At 36.6% G+C, this 23,667-nt stretch overlaps 1 long non-coding RNA gene across 1 annotated transcript; it reads left to right on the forward strand.

Annotated features, from left to right (window-relative positions):
- Positions 1–15,722: 15,722 nt before the first annotated feature.
- LOC125243469 lies at positions 15,723–22,358 on the forward strand. Its single transcript, XR_007179052.1, has 2 exons — positions 15,723–15,952; positions 21,129–22,358. It is a non-coding gene; the product is annotated as an uncharacterized LOC125243469 (long non-coding RNA).
- Positions 22,359–23,667: the final 1,309 nt, after the last annotated feature.

Consider the following 23,667-nt stretch of genomic DNA (forward strand, 5'->3'; position numbering starts at 1 on the left):
GAGAGACTCAGGAAGAAGTTACAACTTTTAGAATGAAACTGGACATTTCTGAATGGTTAGTGGATAAATTTATGTAGTTGCTGTGGAGTTGATTCAACTCATCCACTAGCATGTGTCGTCATGTTAATCTTTTGTGCAAATCCAGCATTGAATTGACCCTCATTTGTGACCCTCGTTTGTTGTCCGGCTGGCGTCCGGCGTAAAATGACGGCATGGTAACAACACTCTACTACAACAACTCCTCCTCTTTTCTAAAGCAGCCCAACTTGGCCTCACCCCCTTTGTTGTGTGTTCTCGGGGGCGGGGTTTATGTAAATTTTAGGGTTAGTGATGTCACTAAGAAGAAGCTCATTGTAGTCCCTAACGGAAAATATCACCCTTTGAATTTAACTTTGAGTGTCGTAACTTTGCATATGTTGTTTATACTCAAACAGCAACATTACACATTAAATAAAGTTAAACAACTGAAATCATAATTAACCACCCTTTTAATCCAAAGTAACTCACAAAAGAGGAACAAAAGCAATTTGTCAAGGAGCCAAAAGTATTCATAATATACATTGCTAGATTTATTATTATAAATTACATATACAGAGATAAATTACATTTAAAAAAAAAACTGTATTAACGATTCACAATATTACAATTTTTACTGTATTTTTATCAAATAAATGCAGCCTTGGTGACTATAAGAGACTCTCAGCCTCATCAGCTTTAGAACAGTATAAGAAATCTTTGGGGTTGAATTTCCAACCAAAACTACTAAATTGTGATATTTATCTACAAACGCAATAAAGTCCTGGAATTTTGGACTATATCACATCTTCGCTATTTCCCGTAGGTGTAGAGGGCAAAGACAACCAACAAAGTGCGATATCAGCATAGCACATTTTGCAATATGAAACGAGCATTCATAGACTCTCATTAGCATCCATTTTTGGACCTTAAGCCCGACGTGTATGATATTGTCTCAGCTGGGCCATGGGGGTTGATTGTGAGTGCCGTTAGCGCGGATGCCACTTCTGATCCCACCCACACTGGGAATCCCAGCCTTTGATGTGTTCTGGGGAATTTACACAAGAAGATGCAGGGTTGGATTAAGACTGGCCTGCGTTGCCCATCACTCTTTTCCAACAGGCCTGCTTTCCAACTTAGCAAACTCCACTTTGTTTGCTCTGTAAATAGATGTCTCTATGAGGCGAGCTCTTCTGGCTCTTTGTTGGAGGTTCCAGCACTCTGTCACAAAGCTGATCTGGATGGTCCCCACCGCGCAGAGGAGGCATTCACCAGCTGGGTGGGTAATCGGGGACACGGGAACACCCCGGGGCATTGTGCACAGTTACTGCTGCTCCTTCACAAACTGCAGCCGGCCGTGTGTCTCTTCCGCAAGACAGACTCCTCTGGTATGTCGCCATGTTCCTAAACGAGTCAGAGTCAGTCACATACAGTACTTTACTCCTGGAGTAAATCTCATGTCATTACAGTATACCTCGTTCAGTTTAACTATATTATAGCTATTGATAGACTCCAGCATACCTATAGTATACTTTGCAAAATGAGCCTCAGCAGACGCTTTAAAGGGATAGTTCACCCAAAAATGAAAATTGAGGTGGTGTGGCCTAGTGGTTAAAGATTTGGGTTGGTACTGTAGGTTCAAACAACACAAGTGATGATTCATAAACTGTGAAAGGCGCTTGAAGCAATAGTTTTCCGCAAGAATATTCTGTCATTTTAAACCAAAGATTTCTTATATACCTAGTTAACTGTTAGCATTACCATTCATCTCAAAAACAATAACTTAGCATGGATACTGGATCATTTTTCTGTACTGAAGGGTGCTGTTAGGATTAGAAACACATGAATACCCAATCAAAACAACAGTGGAATGGGTCAGGTCTAAGTTCAAGTAAATCTTTAGGGGTCAATGTAGTCATCGCTATGTGGTCTTTCAAACACTAACAGGTCTCGTGGATCATTACCCTGCTAATTATACACCTGGCATCAAGGTCTTTTCCACCTCGCTCAATACAATCAGACACACCGAAACATGCGGCGCTGATCAATCAATCATTTTGGAGTGTCTCCATTACGCCTGGCTGAGTGCTTTTCATGACACTATTTTTTGTTTTATCCAGCTAATCTGAAGTTCTGTAAGGTCACAAATGCTACTCGGCAAATTAAAGGTTCACACACAGTGTCAGCTGATGTCGAGAATTATTAAAAACAGATAGTTCCTCTAAATTCTGATTGGATGAGCTAATTGTACAACAGTTTCCCAACAAATCCTTTATTATCCATGTTAATATTAATGGTCACACTTTAGATAAGGGTCCAATTCTTACTATTAACTAACTATTAACTATGACTTTTACCTCAGTACACTCCTAATTACAGCTTATTAATAGGTAGCTGTTAAGTTTGGATATTGGGTAGGATTATGTAGAATATACAGAATAATGCATTAATATATACTTTACAAGTACTAATAAACTAATAAGCAACTAGTTAATAGTGATAACTGGACCCTAAACTAAAGTATTACCATATTAATTATTGACTATTGTTCATTGTAAATTCATGCTTGTTCATATTACAATTTTTGGTAACGCTGCAGTACAGGAAACACATATTCATCACTATTAACTACAACATTTGCCTCAATCAACTCCTAATTTAATGCTTATTAATAGTTAGTACGGTAGTTTTTGTAGAGTTTAAATTTAGGTATTGGGGAGGATTAAGGATGAGGTCATGCAGAATAAGACATTAAAATGTGCTTTATAAGTACTAATAAACAACCAATATACTAGTAATTTGCAAGCTAATAAGCAACTAGTTAAAAGTAAGAATTGAGCCCTAAAATAAAGTGTTACCCAAATTTTATATGTAGAAATGAATACACAGACATGTATTAATAAATTCAATAAAGGATTGGTCATTGTTTGTTCATGATAAAAAAAAAATGTTAACATAATTAAACTCTTTATAAAGTGTCATTAGTTTGTTTGTAATGAACATGCATGTATTGCAAGAGAATTGTCTTTTTTTCTTCCTGAACTGTCACTTTTTAATCAACAAATGTCATTTCCATCACACCTCAAATTATGATCTTCTCAGCACTTCCCGAGAAGATCTATTATATATAATTATGATATTATTTATTTATTTTTTCAAATGACTGACTCCATTTTCATGCTAAGGCATTTTTTTTTCAGGATTTTTGTATCCTAAATAATGCATTACAATAAATTCATTTTTACCACTTATTGCATTTTTTATGATGGATTTTCATATTTAAAGATCAAAAGTCTGGATCTATAATAAAACCACTATTAACATAGTATTGTGCAAGGAATTACATGAAAATACGTCTTCATGTATTGATAATTTGCCCTTGTAATCATAAATTGTGTGCAAATGAATAAAAGTTGTTGTTCATTTCAGCTGGAAACTGCAGTGAAATGTATGTTTTAGCAGTTTTTGCAGAAACATACACTGTAAACCCGGATAAGTAGAATCTACTTAAAAAAACCGAGGTAACTCGTTGCCTTAAAATTTTTAAGTAATGAAGCATTAGTTGAATAAGTGAAGTGGACTACGTTCAATAAGCCCATAATGGAATGGAATAAAACATTTAAGTTGAATTTACTTAAAAAAATTGAGAAAACTGGTTGCCCTAAAAAAAATTAAGTAATGTTAACTTAATAATTTGAGTTCATTTAACTTAAAATGTTTTGTAATATTAATTACTTTGTAGTTATTACACCTAGTATATTTAAGTATATTTATTTAGTATATTAAGCAAGTTAACTTGCCACCAATCAAAATTCATCCATGCCTCCCATCATGCATTGCTGCATGAATAAATTATGAGCTGAACTGTCTTAGTAATTTTCTTTATTCTCACTATTTAAATTTTGCTGTTTTTCTGTGACTTTTTAGTAGCTTGTTTTCTAATGTTCAGAGTTGATTTGTTTATCAGAATATGTTGCTTGTCACCGTTGTTGAGATTCATACACTGATTCTTGATGTCTGTGTGTGCCTAATTTTTATTTATTTATTTTTTTTTATTTTTTTGTGATAAGGACAACTTTAAAAAAAAAAAAAAAAAAAATTGTATTGTAAAAGTTGATCTTCCGCTGTAGAATCACAGTGCTGCTGTAATCAGTAATGTAAATCTAACTCAGAGATTGGGCTCTAAATGAGTTCAGTGATTCAGATCAAATAATGATTATGTGAAAACATAATCAACACCACCTGATCATCTTTTAACTTTGCTTGTCTGGTTGGTTTTAATGCAGTTAAAACTGCCCAAACAAAATTTAATATTAAAAAGTCAAGGGTCAAGAGCTCAACTAAAACAAACCCTGACCTCGATGATGGTAACTTAAAAATTGTGATTTTCTCCTTTAGTGAAAAACTATAAAAAGGTAAATGTTTGGAAAAAATGTCTGTAGAACAGCCAAAACAAATGTTCCAACTGCTCATCAACAGCTCCTTGAATTCACACACACCACGACAAAATGACGTCATTACCTGCCGCAAACCAGTGTGTAGGAGGCGTGGTCAGGAGAAAAACTTCATAATTTAAGTGCATTTAACTTACATTTATTAACACATTCAAATACACCCACAAATTAGTAGAATATACTTATATTTTATAAGTAATGCAACCAAACTTAAATATTTTAAGTATATTGCAATTATATTTTTAAGTAAATATAAAATCCGGGCTATGAGCCTGGGCTGATGATAAAAAGTTCAGAAAAATCAATGACCCAAAAAAGATCTGTAAACAGGGTTGAAGGTCTTTTGTTTTGTTTTGATGCAAATTAGCATATGGTATAATTTGTATGTACAATGTAAACTTTTTTTTGTACTGTCTCTATTTAAATAACCAATAAATAAAATACTTACTATCGAACACTGATGTATTTTATCATAAGCAAAAGCTGCCGCAATTGCTTATTCTATGCAATTAGCCACAAGAGGCACTGTGTTTAATGAAATCACAATGCCTGTCCTTCCTCACTGCTTTATTTTGCATACAAAAGCTCATAGCACTCAGCACTACTCCCTGGTTTCTGAGCCAGTCATTTCTGGCCTGATACGAGTCAGCCAGATGACTCCTAAAGGTTACTCAGGTTAAATGGTATTTGATTAAAATCAGGAGATTTCCCACTCCTTTTTCCCAGGGTTGCTTTGGCCTGCTGGGAATAGAGAGAGAAAAATCAGCTCCATCATGTGGTGCTTCTCTTGTTGGGTGATGGAGGAGAAAAAAGGGTCCCTGAACGCATGTGCTAGCGCGTTCGGCTGCCCCAGAAAAAAAAAAAAAAAAGTAAATAAAAAAGCTTGCCACTGTTTATCAAGCCACAGCAAATCCAATTAGCCCATGGCCTGCCTCCCAACCCTATTAACCTGCTCAGCTGTGAGAGCACTCAACAGCACTGCCAATATCTCATTTCTCCTGCCGCCGATAAGATCGGCTCAAGATATTCAATGGGTTTCACTTCAGCTCAATCACACAGATGCTGAGACTTAACCGCCGCTGTCGGCGGACCACCTCACGCTCGTTCTTTCTTTTTGTCTTTCGGCCATCCGTTTCGCTCTTTTCTCATGTGTACGACAGCCCAAAAAGGAGCGAGAACGAGAGAGAGAGAGAGAGAGAGAGAAAAGCAGCCCGTCAGGACAGTAAGTTGTGGGGGAACGGCTCTTTTCTTCCAGACAGAGATCAGGCGGAGGCAGCGTCTGACAGGAGGGAAACTGATTTTCCTTATCACGGCCGGCCCACAAAGGACCAGGCCAGGCCCGCGTGATTAGCATTCCTTGGTGGAGATGTGTCGGCCGCGCTTCTATCACAGAGACAGATTGAGCCTTTCACTCAGGCTGGCCGCTGACTGACACATGGCCCGGCCAGGAGGACAACATTGTTATTTGAGTTCAGAAATCAATTTGTATCAAATGTACACTGTAATTTATTTGTTGGCTTTGAAGGAAACCTGGCTAAGATAAATGGGAATGGACTGTTTTCTTCTTCTCCTCTCGCCCGTAGCCGAGCTGATAAAGTTCTTGTGAAACCCATGATAGTTCCAGTCAGAGCCAAAGTGACAAAACATGTTTAAAGTTGCGCAGTGATCTCTAAATCTCAAAAAGAACACCTTGTTGGACATGATAGAACATTTCTACCTTTTCCCTCCCCGCTGTCACAGCGCCGCTGACATGCAGCTTTAGTATTTTTTATTTTTTTTCGCTGACATTTTCTTTATCGGCCTCATCTCACGGGGAGAGATGTTTGTAGCGTTTTTTATATTTTCAACTCCATCCCCAGCAAGCCTCCGAGCTCAGAGATCAAGATGTTCTTTCAGGATTAAAAAGATTCATTTCAGCCTCTCATGTATCAAGCCTCTGAAACAATATTCATGCATTGCGATATGTTTCTGAGATTGTGCGATTCCATATGTTGAATGTTCTTTCTGTGTTGTTTCTGCAGACGTCGCGTTTGGAATTGATTTTTAATGTTAAACGTACCGGTGGATCAATACCATGCTTAATGCATCATTTTAATGAATTATTCTGGCATTAAAGGTGCCCTAGAATCAAAAATTTAATTTACCTTAGCATAGTTGAATAACAAGAGTTCAGTACATGGAAAAGACATACATTAAGGGAGCGCACCATTTAAAGGGGCCGCAGCCTGAACCGGTGCATAGTTAATGATGCCCCAAAATAGGCAATTAAAAAAATTTATTTAAAAAAATCTATGGGGTATTTTGAGCTGAAACTTCACAGACACATTCAGGGGACACCTTAGACTTATATTACATCTTGTGAAAACTGGTTCTAGGGCACCTTTAATGCATGTCCCTGATAATGTTTTTCCTATTGAAATCAACATTGAACTGATTTTAGTTTGAAATGCCAGTAAAATAAGCTAAGAAAAATAATATACATGCATTGTATCACAGCATGTAAATCAGGCTAGTATTAGCATATTCATCTGCTAATAACAGACACTCAGTTTATTTTTAACATGCTAATGTTATTAGAAAATGGATGAGTCTTCCACAATATACAATACAATCGCCCATTTGATAAAGCCAGCAGAAACCAATTTGGTTACACTTAGTTTTATGGTCCACTTTAGACATTCTGTAAGAAACACTCCACCTTCATGCCAACTAAAGGTCATTGCACACTGAGCCTAAAATTTTCGCATGTTAAAAAATAAATACAACCTCACGTTGAGTCAGTCATGTTTACACACTGCTTCCCAAACTTTATAAACTTTAAAAAAAATTCAATTCAATTTTCTGCATTTTTCTCAATCGTAGCAGGCATTTTGAGAAGTGTTTTGACAATTCAGAGCCACAGTACAAATGGATGCCAAAATCCAGAATGGCGTATGACAAGTTGATCCACTTTGTCTCACAGCCAATGCACTGTATGACAAACAAAGTGTGGAATATTAATCTATACAAAGAGAATATATCAAACTGAACCACTGACATCCTGAAGAAAACTTTGAATCGCTTGGGAAAGTCCCACAGCTCCTTGATAATGAGGTGGAACTCTCCTTCCTCTCTACGCAATCTCAGGAGTGGATGGACCCAATATTTCCTCTTTCTTTTTCTCTCTTTAAGAAGAGAGAGGACAACGAAATCAACCACACTGCTTGAAGACTCCATCTTGTATTGTTTTGCAAATTTTTTTCGCAACAGATTAGTTTATACGCATCAGACTCAGTGTGCATCACGAATTTTTAGGATGACAAATACGAAAAAAAGCATACGAAAATTTCGGACTTAACTCTCATTAGAGTATTAGTACACTGTTAGGGTTAGTAGAATAAGTTGACATGTCCTTGCAATTTTATAGTCAGTAGAATGCTTGTCTGGGGACAGGGGCATAGTTTGTGGGGGGACAAACAATATTCAATTCAATTCAATTTGACAATATTCAAAGTCATCAGTTACAACCCCCCCAATATAATACAACCATACCAACTTTCAACCCCCCCAAAGTTGAAACCAAATGTATGCCCTTGTCTGGGGACCTTCACAATAAAGTGTTAGCAGATACTAAGCAGACAGTCTACTAATACTCAACTAATACTCTTATGAGAGTTAGTTGACATGTAGGTGGGATGTTTCTTATAGTCAACAGATTGTCTAAAGGGGACCATCAAAATAAAGTGTTATCACAAATTCATCTACTGTATTCATTTACAATTTTTAGAACTTACCAGTGAGGTTTTAGTGTGAACGCAGCTCTCTATGAAGGCTGGTGAATGGACACAGACAAAACCGAAAGATAAACAACAGCTAAAGTAACTACAGGTTACTTCATCCTTCTAAAGGAATTACTGGCCATTTGGATCAGTATTCTAAAGGAAAGATCATGGTAACCCACCAGTATTGACTCATGTGTTACTACTTCCTGTAACACTTTAGAATACTGATCCAATAGCCAGTAATTCCTTAAGAAGAATGTAGCACTTGAGTCATTACTTTTCAAAAACCTCAAAAGCTTACAATGACTTCAGTCATTACTAGAGAGTTTTCTGGGAGGTATGAAAACATAGTAGATACTGATTAGCTAATAGTGAACTACCACATACTGATTTAGCCATATAGCAATATAACGGGTGTATGATGTACTGTATATAACTATGTAATGATGAATTATGCCTTTCTCTACTGACGTTCTGAGTTGTTCAAAGCGTTTCTAAGGATACTGATTGTTAGAAGACAGCTGTCTGACTCGTGAACGGGAACATGGCTTGTGCAACATTAGCAATACATTATTAGCTGTTTGATAACGTAGTCAAGCAAAAGGCTAATCATATTAATTACCGTCATGTGTCCGACATTGTAAAAAGCGATACCATTGTGCAGCGCTTACTTCAGTAAGTTGACCGAGTGGATCTCTGAGCTCATGCGAGTGAGTGGAGGTGGGGCTAATTAGCATATTCATAGATCCACGTATACTAAATGAAGCAAGGGTGTAGAGTTACATTCAAGCTATATTTTTTAAAATATGTCACTTTGGTGATCAAAGGTGAGTTTTAAGAGATATTTTTTTTGACTACACAGGGACTTTAACTAACACATGAGTTAATGTTTGACCATTCATTAATGATTACCGCATCAGCAACTAATAAAGACCCTGATTTATAGATTAAGGGGCCGTTTACACAACACCATTTTCAACTAAAAGCAGAAATCTTTTAATGCGTTTTGGTCATTCATTTACATGACAATGGCATTTTGGGGGCCTGAAAATGCAAACTTGAAAACAACAAAAACTACAAAAACACTAATTTATGAAAATGGTGATGTCATGCGCATGCATATTACATGTTCAGTCTAAAGGCGTGTAGAATTTCTTTACAAAGTGACATCGCCAACTACTGTCCTGGCATGAATAATACAGCATTAATTTTCTCGGATCCATGTGAACGGGGATCATTTTGATAACGTTGTCATCTGTACAGGGAAAAAAAACACAAACTTTTCCATTTTTAGTATGTCATGTAAACATACCCTCAGTCATATATAAATTGCTATTAATCATGGATTAATGTTACCATTAATTAATTCCCTATCGACATCTAATATGAACTAATAGTGCAAATGTGTTAATTAGCACAATGGGTTGAAGCCATGCATTTCAACTTCCAGCCATTTTGAAATGAATCATTAGCTAATGATTTGGAAAGATATCATTATGTACTGTATATTGTAAAGTGTTACCAAAACATTTTAACATAAATCCTGCTAAACAGCCAGAATCACAGTATGCTAATCCAGTTGTACGTTATACAAGTAAAATACATCAGTCAAACTACAAAGAAAGATTTTTTTTGTTGTTAGCAAATTATTATACAGCATTGATTTCCTGATTTGCTTTGAATGCAAACTTCCTATATGTATGCAAATGTAATCCACATAAATGTACTCCATTCTCTTTCATTTGTTCTATCACAAACATCTGCGGATGTGACCATCTAACCAAAGACTAGTGCAGCATAATCTAATAAACTATGGAAAATACACAGCCATGTAAATGAGACACTGCTTTTTGTTTTTTACAAAAAGATGAAAAACAAATCAGCATCTCTTCTTGCAAAAATAAGAGCAATAAAGACATTCAATTCTATTAGATGCTCGAGCCAACGTAACATCTCTCTTTCTCTCTCTCTCTTTCGCTCTCTTTTCCATGGAGCTCGAAAAAACAGGTGGTTATCTTAAACACATCAAATATGTGCTGAGCCTCTGGCTTGACACTGGAAGCTTTCTTAGTTCATTTTTTCATGGGGGCCAAAAGCATGCTGTCCTGAATTGGAGTCCAAATGTAGATATGCAAATGCCCTCAAAAGGAAGGCCGATTGAAAAAGGATGTCTCTGAGGCTCAAAGCGGCATACTCTAAAGCTAAACAAGATTAGGAAAATTGAATCATTTCAAAAGCTGTGGGCAGAATGTAAACTTGTTAGCGTTCTAATCCTTAGGCCAGGTGACCAGTTTAACGTCTATCTACACGCCGAAGAGAGACGGGAACCAGAGCCAAGCGCTGTAGCTGGGTTTATTGGAATTAAATAACAGCCCAGCTCATGTTCTTCAGAGAAAACCAAGCCCCGCTTTCATTTGTAACCTTTTTGTATCAGTCGGACTCCAGCGGTCCGCCGGCCACGTCCGACATACAGTTTCCATCCTGTTCGACATAATTCACTTTCTGTGGACCAGATGTTGCACGGAGACGTATTGTTCCCGCCGCGAATGTTTTTCAAAGAAAAAAGTTACATCAAAACGATCATTTATTGTGATAGTTTATACGTTTTGCCTTGCGTCTACATGGCCTTTTGTGAACTGGAATATCCTCCATTAACTATTGCAGGACTGGGAATGGCAGGATGGTCACTTCCTGTTGTTTATACTCCATCATTCCAGTGCGATGAGCCACAGTGATGTTTGTTTTTACAGTACGGACACTTCCCTTAAAAGAAAAAAAAAAGTTTATTAATTCTGAGCTTATTATTGGTAGTTTATTTATTCCCTTATCAAGTTACAATGCTTATAGTCCTAAAAAAAAACCTGATCACAACTTCCTCCCTACTGCAAAACATGACCTCTTAAACTACCACGGTAACTTTTAATAGCTACACAGATGCTTAAAAACCTCACAGAGCCACAGATTCTAAGTTATATTCTGGAGGAAAACATCATTTGGGCTGAAATCAATAAATGCAGGCATGATAACAGTGGCTGAGTTCCTCATCCAGAGGATGGTGACTGGCAGGGCAGTAAGGAGAGCTTTTGTGTCAGCACTAGATCGTTGGGTGAATATCCAAAGCTTGTCAGGTTACGTCCTGCAGACACTCAGACTGCCGTGTCCACCGCCGGTCGATTCACAATGATTTTTCGTCAGAGTTTGTTTCTAAACGAATGCGGAGAGTTCAGTCAAAAGAAATTCTGATATTATTCACTCACGGTCATACGGTCCCAAACCTATATGACTCTTTCTTCCATAAAATACAAAAAGGATTATTTAGCTCATATTCACCCAACAACAGTTCATAAAGAACAAAAAAACACCAATAATCAATACATTTGGTCCATAAATTAGTCACACGTGGTCTATTAGATTTGAGAGCCCTTGTGAAAAAGAAGTACACTTTAGCATACTTTAAAAAAGTATATTATACTTTAAATGAATATACTTGAATGTAATGTTTTCTGACAGTTAATTGCATGCTAATTGCAATTATATGAAAATGTCATTTAAATTTATATTAAATTTGAATTAGTAGTTGCTTTTTTGACCCACTTAAGTAAATCTTTAAATGCAATTTCATAATTACTTCTATTGTCTTCAAAATATGATTAAAGTATACTGCCGAATTTACTGACAATCATTTACAGTATTTCTGTTGAAACTTGTATGTCATGTATTTGAATATGTTTGTAATTATTACACATTTGTAATGATGAAGCTGCAATTTAGTGCATTTCAAATGTGTTTACTTTAAATGTAATATCGAATAACACAGTTAAAATTATAATCAAGTACATGTGCTTTAGTATGTTAGTCAACTAATCAAAATATGTATACTTTAAAGGGGTCATGAACTGTGTTGTTTTATTGTTTTATAATATTTCCTGGAGTGCACTTATAATGCTATGTTTTTTACATCAAAATTTGTCATAATTTAGAAATAAAAGGCATTTTTCCTACCCTGATTTTAGCCGTCTTATTTGAACGCTCTGTTTTAAGGGGCGTGTCTGCTGTGAAACTTCAGTGTAAACACCCACTGCTGTGATTGGCTGACATCTTTGTATATGAAATAGCCAAGTATTACTCTCTCGAAAACTTTTAGCACATTTTTACTATTACAGTTTTCAAGGTTAAATAATCGTGAAAACTTTTGATTATAGCATTACATTAGATCTATGGCATTATATTTAGATCGTAGCTTGAAAGGTTGCAGTGATGAACACTGTAGCCGTTCACAGACACGTTGAGCACATGAAAGCAGTCATCTTGTCATTTTCATCAACTCAATTTCTGCACACGAATGAATGCTTTCATCATAACAAACAGTGCAAACTTGATGTAACTAAGAGATTTGTTGAATAAAACAGGAGTTTTGGCGCGAGTCCAGAACTTAGTCACTGATAAACTCACGCTGTTTGATTGACAGCTCTAGTGATTGTAAAGGGAGCGCTCTTTCTATATATAATTTAATCAGAGTTTACATAACAGATTATTTTCATTCTACTAAGAGAAACTATGTAAAGTTGACCTTTTAGTCACTGGTTTGATTTACTGACACATAGACAAAGAACATCTGACTGTACACTGTAAAAAATAAATCCGTAAAATAACAGAAAAAGTACTAGCAGCTTATTACCTCTGGACTTAATCCAGAAAATTTACAAACATTTCCGTTAACCCTAAGATACAACGCGATGAAGTTCAAAATTCCAAATACAGGTAAAACACCTGTAAAAAAGAAATACGGAAAATTCTGTCAAATTAATACAGTATATACAGTCAGATTAATACAGTTAATACAGTGTCCTGTTTTTACAGATTCTTTTTTAGAGTGTACATCATTACATATCAGGTCAGGCATTAAAATGAACAGTTACTAACAGTTACTTGTTGCATTACTGTCGAGTCCATGTCGCAAAAGTCTGTTTGCAAAGCCTGCGCTGAAATACAATTGATTTACCAAAGAATCCACAGTGAAATGTACAGAATACAAATAATTAAAACTGAGACATTTACATTGTTGAACATAAATAACCATATTCCTAGCATTAGGATCCTTTGAAAGGTAATGTTTTTAGTCCTGTATCACTCGTTTCTCCTCCTCATCTCACTAACACACCAGTGGGCGGGGCTAACGTTCAGTCGTTCAGTCGAACAATCAGTCGTTCGCTGGGCCTGGTGTCAATAAAAGCTTTTATTGGACTAACAAGAAAGTTTTCAGTTCTGAAACTTACAGGATATTCTTATAGTACGATGATCTCTTATATATCAAAAGCTCAAGGAAAAGTTGATTTCTCAATTCATGACCCCTTTAAAGCATGACAAAAGGTTATTAAAACATAAATATTTAAAATATTCTTCAGCAAAACTATTCGTTTGATATCGTTTCAAAGTGCGGAGTCATAGCTTCTCTTTAAGTGCACTTAACTGGAATTTTATTTCATTAATATTATATTATCTGCAAGAACAGTTTCTAAAAATGTACTGTACCTTTAAGATTTTAAATACATTACAACTACACATGAGATACAGTTACAAGTGCACTTTTTCACAAAGGAGCTACAACAGAAGGGAAACTATTTTAGTGACTAATGACAACTTGCACTTTGTTCCTCATATAAATCAATCATAAGACTCATCAGAATATAGCGCACAAGCCATAATGGAAACTTTTATTGGAATATTTCTTTGTACATTTGGAGCTTGACAGTTGTCACTATAAAATTCTGTAGGGCAAAGAGGCAGAACCTGATTTCAACAGGTGCAACATGTTCCCATGGATCAACATCTTTGTTGATCCTGGAACAACATTATAATCAACCAATCAGATTTGAGGGACAAGTTTACAGTTTATGTCAAGTTTAGACTTACAACCAGGTGCTTCTAGATCAGTGTTTTTATCATTTCCCCCTGATTTTAGAGATATCTTAAGGGTAGGGTTATGTTTAGGGATAAAGATATGGTTAGGTTTAAATTTGGACAGGAATGTTAAAGGGATAGTCCACCCAAAATGAAAATGTGATGTTTATCTGCTTACCCCCAGGGCATCCAAGATGTAGGTGACTTTGTTTCTTCAGTAGAACACAAATGATGATTTTTAACTCCAACCGTTGCGGTCTGTCAGTCTTATAATGCGAGTGAATGGTAACACAATTTAAGAGTCAAAAAATATTAATAGACAAATCCAAATTAAACCCTGCAGCTCATGGCGGCGCATTGATGTCCTAAGACAAGAAACGATCGGTTTGTGCATGAAACCGAACATTATTTATATCATTTTTTACCTCTAATACACCACTATGTCCGGGGTCTTATAAATTGTGTTACCATTGCCACGCATTATACCACTGACAGACCGCAACAGTTGGAGTTAACTGGAGTTAACTATCCCTTTAATGTTCAAATATTTTGACCCAAGAACACGTCTAACTTGGCAAAATCAGTATTTGCGGCAAAGAGCCGCATGAAGATTCTTCAAAAATTCTCTTTTTTTTTTTGTGGTCAAATAAATGAGGGTGCATAAATAGTGGAAATGGGATGGACATGCTTGATAATTTAGTAGAATGACCTTTTTTCCTCATGTAGGGAAATAAAGCAGCCAGCATTAGAAGGTAAAGAGTGTGTTTCTCCAAAGTTATTTTGACTGTGGTTTTCTAAATCTCTGAAATATATGAAAACAGGCGTCTGTTCACCTTGAAGTCTCCCCACAATGATTTGAACTGTTTTCATTTAGAATTTTTTACGTTTAAAGCGCAGTGAGTAGAATAAGAACATTGTCTCCAGTGATTTACTGTGATTGTACGGTAAATGTGCTCCATCTGGCTTTTGCGCTACTGCTTATACCCATATAATCCACTAGCACTGAAGGTTCACTATAGCATTTGATCAGCTGGGAAACTCTTTCAATATGACCTTTTGTACTTTCTATTCATAGCGAGATGAGATCTGTGCCATATTAACAGCACAGCGATCCCTTTCCTGCTCGGATCTCGAATGTCTTTGTGGGAAATAAATATTGAGCTACGCGGCTCGGTCTGCAACACGTGCCACAAATCTCTGGATGTGCTCACGATCGTATTTGTAAAGATTCAACTACACAACAATACCATTATCTCCATCATTAAATTCTGCATCATTAAATCTCCACCTTTATCTAAGGCTGTGTTTCTAAGTTGTCAGAAGTTTTTCTTCAAAAGATTTTTAATCCATGTTGTGTTAAGTACATTTCTGTTGGTATTTTAAGCTCTTCAGTGTAGTTAAATCCTGTACTTGCATATGTTAAATATCATAAATCAACATGACTTGTTGTGGAGCACCCATAAATCTTTCACTATAGGGACTTAAACAGCATATGTGACCTGACAACAGGGGAACATGATCACAAAATCCAATCGCCATGTAATGTGGCAGTGACCTCTCCTGTCTCAGTTTGTCAGGGACACAAGCTTGCTTTACTGAGAGGACTCTTAAATGCTATGCTAACTCTTGAACCTGAGCTGGAGGATTTATTTTGGCCTAAATGTACTTGCGAAGCACCTTACAGCCAAATCCAGAAGAAACAGATTTACTGCTTGGAGTGACGTATATATTTAGGGGTGGGTTGAAAAGTGAAGAGGTGATAAATGTTGCTCAACATGGTGCCAAGAACCAGTGAATCAAAGACACAGAACCAACAATCAGGTAATTTCTTCAATGCAGTACTTTTTGACTTGAAAATGAATGTTTTGTAATTTGCATAATGACAATTTAGACAGTTTCCTAATTGTGAAAATTATTCAGATCTGCAGTTTTTTATTTTATGAAACAGGATGGAATGTTTAAGAGTGACACAAACCAATACCACAAAATCACAGAATCCATTGCTGAAACTCACTTTTGTTTGTCCTGCTGTTTTCCTTCCAAATTGATGTCATTTCCTGAAGGATGACGATGTCATGAAGGAATTGGCTTTTGTCAGTTAAAGAGACTGTGATATTGAGGACACAGGAAAATCCTATAAATTGATCACCAACTGACACTATTTCAAAGAATTTGAATCATGTTCATTGTATTTTAGTATTATTTATATGCTATTATAGTTTTTATTAACATTTTTTATTTTTTTGTCATATTTATTTTTATATTTATAGTTTTATTTTTATTTAGTTTTGTGCTTTTTTTTTTAATATTACTAATTTATTTTTATTTCAGTTTTATTACTTATTTCCAGTTTTCAACTTATTTCAGTTAGTTGCCAAGGTAAAATTTTTCCTTTTCATTTACTTTAAGCCGTCTTTCCACCGAAATTACCCGGAACAATTTGTCCCAGGAATTTTTTTCCACCAGAGGTGTTGCTGTCTGCGTTTCCATCATGGTCTAAAGTACCATGAAAATTAGTCCGGTGACGTAAGACTGTGCACGACTTTCCAGTTCCCGCTGGATTTCGTCCTCCGCATATAAGCTTAATAAAGCCTGATCCTCATCGTTGGTCCATCGGTCGAGTTTTCAAATTCCATTGTTGGTTCAAATAGCAAACAAATCTTACTGTACACACCGCAACAGACTTCTAAAAATGGTGGTTGAAATAAAATGCTACGTGAACTCAACCAATCAGCATGTTCAGTGCCCAAGTCCGACCCCGAAAGTTCCCAAACTTTGAAAAAGTACTACCTTGTGAGTAGGGACTTTCTGAGGGGGAAATTTTTACCCGGAACTTCATTTAGAGCCTGGTTCCTGCGATCAAAACACACCGAGTACTACCCCAAAGTCCCTAGTTCCTGGATAAAGTTTCTATTTTGTATCTTTATTTCATTTAACAAAGATGATTTAAATAGCTTTAGTTTAGTTAACAATAACCCTGACCATGTCAGTTATACAGAAAGAGAAAAATAAAGACATTTTACTTCCTAATAAAATGCTCTCCATTGCCACAAAAGAAGAAGAAAAAAAAGATTTTTTTTTTTTTTTTTTTCACGTCTATGCTCCCTGACCCATCACAAAAATGAAGGACTGAAAATATATCTGTTCACCAAAAGCCTAAATACTGTATGATGATTTTACTTCATGAAGCAATCTTCCTCATTTGTTGAATTATAATGTACTGTACGTATCATTGGACACTATAGTGGACATGTGATGCAACAGAAGTAGCCTGTGCTAAAGAAGTAGCTGGTATTAAAAAAACTCACCGGTTCTTGTTTTGGGAATTAATGGAAAGCACAGTGTGCTCTGTGCTCTTCCTAATTAATTAGATTAGTGGTTATTAAAGAAATTGGTGACAGTGAGTCAAACTCCAACACCTTAGTCTGCTCTTGAGGATTTTTTCCTAATATACTGCCTTTCTTGAAAAGATTAATTTAGTCAAACACTTCCACGGTGTTGGTGTGAATGAGCACAAGCACAGATGGGAAAATAAGCTGTTTTAGCTCTTCATTAAAAACACAATCCCACAGAATCTCAAGGGTGGAATAAGACACGTCTCCATTAAGTAATTAAGTCATGGCAGGATGGAGATCACTTTAGGACCAGAGCTGAAAATCACTTGTGTCATATGAGATGGGCTAACGCTGTGATATAGCAGCATATCCGTCATGATCTCAGCCGAGATTCGAGAAGCTTCAGACTTATGACAGGATAGCACCAGCTAGCTGTTCGATTATTAGCTAATAACGCAAACAAATGCTACTGCTGGAAAAGATGGTACATTACTACATTTAGCCAAATGCTGTGTTGGAAAGGTCTGTGTTGCTGCTACTGCTTTAGTATGTGATTGATCTTTAATGCATAGCTAACTGCTTTAAATAGTAGCTTTAAATAGTTGCTAAATGTCAAACATTATGGAGAAAGAAAGTTTTTATCAAGTCTGGGCAGGCTGTTAATATATATACTGTATATATATATATATATATATATATATATATATATATATATATATATATACTGTATATATATATATATATATATATATATATATATATATATATATATATATATATATATCGGGGCAATTTTCAAATGTGTTGTAGGCCTGCTTTATATGTTGCTATTGTGAATGTGTGTTCATTGACGTTAGTGTTTTTGTCAGTGCAATAACAGTGAAAATTATTCATTAATTATATAAAAATATGTATTTATTATTTATAAATACATAAAATATTTATTTATTATTTAAAATATTTATTTATTATTTTAAAATATTTATTTATTATTTAAAATATTTATTATTTATTTATTTATTTATTGACTTTAAGGTTTGTGTCTCAACAGAAACTTTTTACAAATTATTTATTATTTTAAACATATATTTTTAAAATATACATTTTTACATTTACCTTTACAACAAGTGATTTATCTTAAACAGGCAATAAACATATAAATACATTTATTTATGTATTTTTTACACTGTATAAAGTGTGACAACTAGCCCCAGTCTCCTGTAACTTTTTTTTTATAGTTCTCCAAAAAGATGTCAGTATATGAGATCAGGCAAATGTCTGAAAGGACAATGCTGATGAAATATTGGGTTTCTTAGCTGATATGCAGCACAATTCTCTTGGCGTGCAGCAGACAGTGAGGTGAGAGACAGAGATTAGCAAAAAACCCTGCAAGCTTCACCTGTGTGTCCTTGATATTAGTCATAAAATAGAGTCAGATTCCCACCTCTGCCTCACTGGTTTAAATGCAGGGCTTCATCCTACATGTGCCAAACCCTCAGCCTCAGTGGCATCATTTAAAGTTCTGCCGAGGGGAAAAAAAGATCCTTCGTCTGTAGATGCTACAGCAGGGCCTAAAACTTTTTGCCACACCTGCCAATGGCCGGTGATTTAAGTAAATTTACCGGCCATATCTTTTTTTTTTTTACCAGCCATGAAACGGATTAATCCTTATAAAGGATCTATAGAGCAGTGGGTGATTTTTCTTTGTCTTTTGTTAATTGATTAACAATAAAAACACAGACAGCAGTAGGGATATTAGGCTGCTGTTACTTTAAAGGGTTAGTTCACCCAAAAATAAAAGTTCTGTCATTAATTACTCACCCTCATTCATTCCTTTCTGGGCCTTGACAGTGGTAATTAAATTGCTGTCTGTGGAGGAGTCAGAGAGCTCTCAGATTTCATCAAAAATATCATAATTTGTGTGCCGAAGATGAATGAAGGTCTTTGAAACAACATAAGGGTGAGTAATTAATGACAGAAATTTAAATTTTTTGGGTGAACTAACCCTTTAAGAGCCAAATGCACAGATCCAATATATTGATACACATGCGTTTTCTTTGTCAACTGTTTACGTTCACTTCAGACATAACTCACTATGTTTACGAGGATACTTGCCAAGACGGGCATTTTGACATAATTTTGTTTGAATATGTCTGTTCAAGCGCATGAAGATGTGAAAGAGAACTCAATTCAGTATTCGCACACTGTTCGCACAGAAAACTTCCCACACAGCACACGAGTAATGAATTGAGTTCCCTTCCACGTCTTCTTGAGCTTCAATATTTAAATTGTCAAGGCTTAAACTTTCGTGATGATGCAGCACTGGCCCGTCAATAGTCCCCAGCGTTCATTTTCTCAAAATATTGCATTGTTAGAATTCTTAAAAATGCTTCATAAGCTCACCAACACAATTTTTACTTGCATTCGGCTCTTGACGAGTGTTAATTTTAGGTCATGCTCTACAGTCTGCAGCAGGGGAACCCAATCCTGTTCCTTGAGATCTACCTACCTGCAGAGTTCAGATCCAACCCTGATCATACATACCTGTCTGCAATTATCAAGTGCTCCTGAAGATCTAGGCTGTGTCCGAAATCACCCACTATACCCTTAAATAGGGCACTATTTGAGGGGACAGGCATTTGTGGTGGTGGCCGAAACCTTAGTGGACGTTATTGAGTGCACTCATTCAATCCCACAATGCACCTTAATAACGAATGTACAACGGATGTATGCTCAACCACTAGAGAATACCCACGATGTGCTGTGAGAGTCGTGTGCCGGATGAATTCCCGTGTCTGACCAGTAGATGGCGCCTTTAGCTGAATAATCTATCCATCCATTTTCCAAACTTCTGGTCCAATGTGGCTATGGCCTAATATCATACAGGTACAAAATTCATATTTAATTGATTATTAAATTGTTTAATTATGGTTTAATTATTTGCTACGTTTCAAAGATTATTAAACAGCAAGCACAGACTATGCAAATGCGGCAGCCCTTCCGGCGCACTCAGTGTCCGAATTCACTCATTCGTTGTTATTCATTCCTTCAAGTGGACTATATTAGTGAAGCAATGTAGAGAATAGTGAATGAGGGTATGGGGACGATATAGAACACAGCACTTATTCAGCTGGTCCAGGGTTGGAGCTGAACTTTGCAGGAAGGTAGATCTCCAGGAACAGGATTGAGCAGCCCTGGTCTACAGTATATGGAGATTTTCCTACAGAACATGCTTGTTCTAATGCTGTTGATTGTTTGTGCTGTTTCTGTGTGTTTTGTTAAATTTGATGTTCCTTTATAAATGTATTTTAGTATCAGTGATGGTATAATAAAACTCATGTTTCATGTTTCTATGAACATTGATTTGCAAATATGTAGACGTGCATTTCTTATCCTCTGTTGCAACTGTAACTGCAGTGATCATCAGTCCATATTCTGCCTCTTCCGAATCCTGATGCTCCTGGTGATGCGTTTCAAACCATGTGTGTAAACGTCCCCTTCAACATGTCAGTCTTATTTGTGCTTTGGTTTTCCTCTGAATTTCTTGACAAAAGCAGGTCGTGCGCATTGAAATCCTGCCGGGCCAACCGGGGTCATGTAGCCCGATACTGAATTTCCCTTGCCTTTGTGCGATCTTAATTGTCTGTCATTTCTGTCTGCAGACGCGGCTGTGGTCGGCCAGAGTAAGACCTATGGAGACATGAGGTGGAGCAGCACCCTCACTTTCATCAAGGGATCGTTTTCCAGCCCTCGCGTCGCTACCCGGGGTTTGTGTTACGTGCCTCATAAAAGTAGCTCTTGTTTCACCATCACCCCGCTTTGTCTGGGTACCCAGCTAATCTGTCAAGCTGAGCTCGCAGGCAAATTCTTCGGCAGCGAAACAGAAACTGTTATAAACTCTCTGGACGGGGTTTTTGGGCTGCTTTGTTTTGACATCAGATGGCCGAAATGACCTGTCGGCGTTGACCGTCGGGCTCTTCGAGGACTCCTTTGACCTTCGGTGTTGATCTCTGGTCATTGTCTGTCTCTCTCCTCTCGTCTTTCTTTCCTTCTCTATAACCAAATCTGCACCTTTGTAGTGCATTGTGGATCCACAACTTGTCTTTCGTTTTTGTTTTTGCCAAATTTTTTGACAGGTTGGTGCGACCCAGTGAGAGAAAGGTCACAGAAAACTACGCCGAGGAACGGAAGGACTTCATAACATGCTCTGAACGGCTACATTCTCTCACTGAGACGACTTGAATGGAAACCTGTGTACTGTCCTTCAAACTCTAGCGGTGACAGTCTTTTGATCCTGCGGCACTTTGAACTCATTGTCAGCTGCGCCGCTTTCCCTCGCTGAGACTCTGTCTTGTACGCAAATATACTGGCACATGAACGTAAAGTAGTTAGGATTGTGTTGCTGTAGAGTCTGAGTGGCGTAGTTTGGATTTGTTGAAGGGTTTGACTCAGTATTACATAGACGATGATCATTACATGTCTCTCCTCTCACACTATGTTTTCACAATCTCTGACAAACTACCAGCAGTAGTTTGAGAGCAAACACGCAGCAGAGTCTTGAGTTGTGTGATACTTTCTTATGTGCAGAACAATTAAATATAAAATGCAAAAACTTGTAAAACAAGATGAGACTAGCAATTAGTGGAATGGCAATGTTGTATTGAATGTACACTATTGTTTAAAAGTTTGGGTTCGGGCATGTTTCTTAATGTTTTTCCTTCAGAAAAAAAAAAAAAAAACTTGCACTCATTTGCATATCCAAGTAACTTGTCCAATCAAATGCCCTCTAGCAGAATGAGAATGCCCCTCCCCTCTATGACTGCCTGCCTCTGATGAGAAAATATTAAATCATGTTCATGACTGTGATATAAACTAAAGTATATTGGCTACAAGTTTTTCGATATGTCCTGCCTCCACTTTAATAGGAAATATGTCAGCACAGGGGAAAAAAACTTTTGATGTTGTTGATCAGTCAACAAAAATCCAGTGCACATTATGGAAAAGGGCTCTTCATGTAACAATTAATACTGTCTGATTTGAAGGGCTTCAACAAATATGGACTTCACCAGTCTAATTATTTGTTCTCTCTTCACACCCCCTCACCCATCCTACTGAGCCAGCCAATGGCAATAACTAATTACGATTGGGATGCTTTCAATTATCTAGGAGGAGTGATGACAAATCGTAGACTCCATGTTGTCTTCCTGTTACATGCCTGGTCTGAAATGTCCTGTTGATGACCTTCTAAAAAAAGAGGACAGAGAGAGAGTAAAAAGACACTTTCTACCGAACACAAACCATCCTGGGGCAAAGCCATGCCGTGCCGTTCCATTGCAGGCTCAGTCGTGAAACCTTCTGCATTATTGTCACCTTCTCTCTGTCTTTTTCTTTCTCATTTTCTCTTTCAAAACCCTCTTGTCATGAAGCATTATTCAGGTGGAGCAATGATGCTCTTCTGCAGTGAGGTAAAACCCCCTGTGGAAGTGAGAATAATAGTATGTTAGAATGGTGAAAAATGTGCAATAACTATAATGTATAGTTATTTCCATATTTGCTCAATGAAGCAATATAATTTAAAATTATAGATTTTATAACAGATATTGATGTTCCTTCAAACTCCTTCAAATGCAGCCACGAAATTTGTTTCCCGGGCAATGAAGGATAAAACAGATGGCTCCTTTGCGGCCTACCCTACCTCGGAATTCATTGCCAGCGGTGACGACACAATTTTTTTATTTATTATTATTATTATTATTATTGTTATTTATTTTTTATTTTTTTTGAGATTGCTGGATTGCACTTTTAAATGTAAATATTGGGTATCAGTTTACTCTAATATCTAATGACACAAATTAAAGTGGTTCAAATGTTTACTGAAACATTTAAAGGTGTAATATATCCCAAATGTTTCCAACTATTTGTAAATCGTGAGAAAATTGCAATTTTAACCAAGGCTCTGGGACATATGAGGAGTCGCCTGTCAATTGCGTCATACGCGCGTTACTCTCGGTTTCCGGTTTTATTTTGTAGAAACCATGGAAACACCAAAGACGCTTTAATATATCACATGTTTTAATAGACAAAAGAACAACTGTTTGGTTATGTTTATAGACAGAAAATTAATTGTTGTTATATAGCTCAACACGTTTAGTCTAATTTTCTTGATTTTTTGCGAGTACCATGCTTTACCATGCCTCAGAA

This window comes from Megalobrama amblycephala, linkage group LG13, assembly GCF_018812025.1.
Source record: "Megalobrama amblycephala isolate DHTTF-2021 linkage group LG13, ASM1881202v1, whole genome shotgun sequence".
Taxonomy (NCBI): Eukaryota; Metazoa; Chordata; class Actinopteri; order Cypriniformes; family Xenocyprididae; genus Megalobrama; species Megalobrama amblycephala.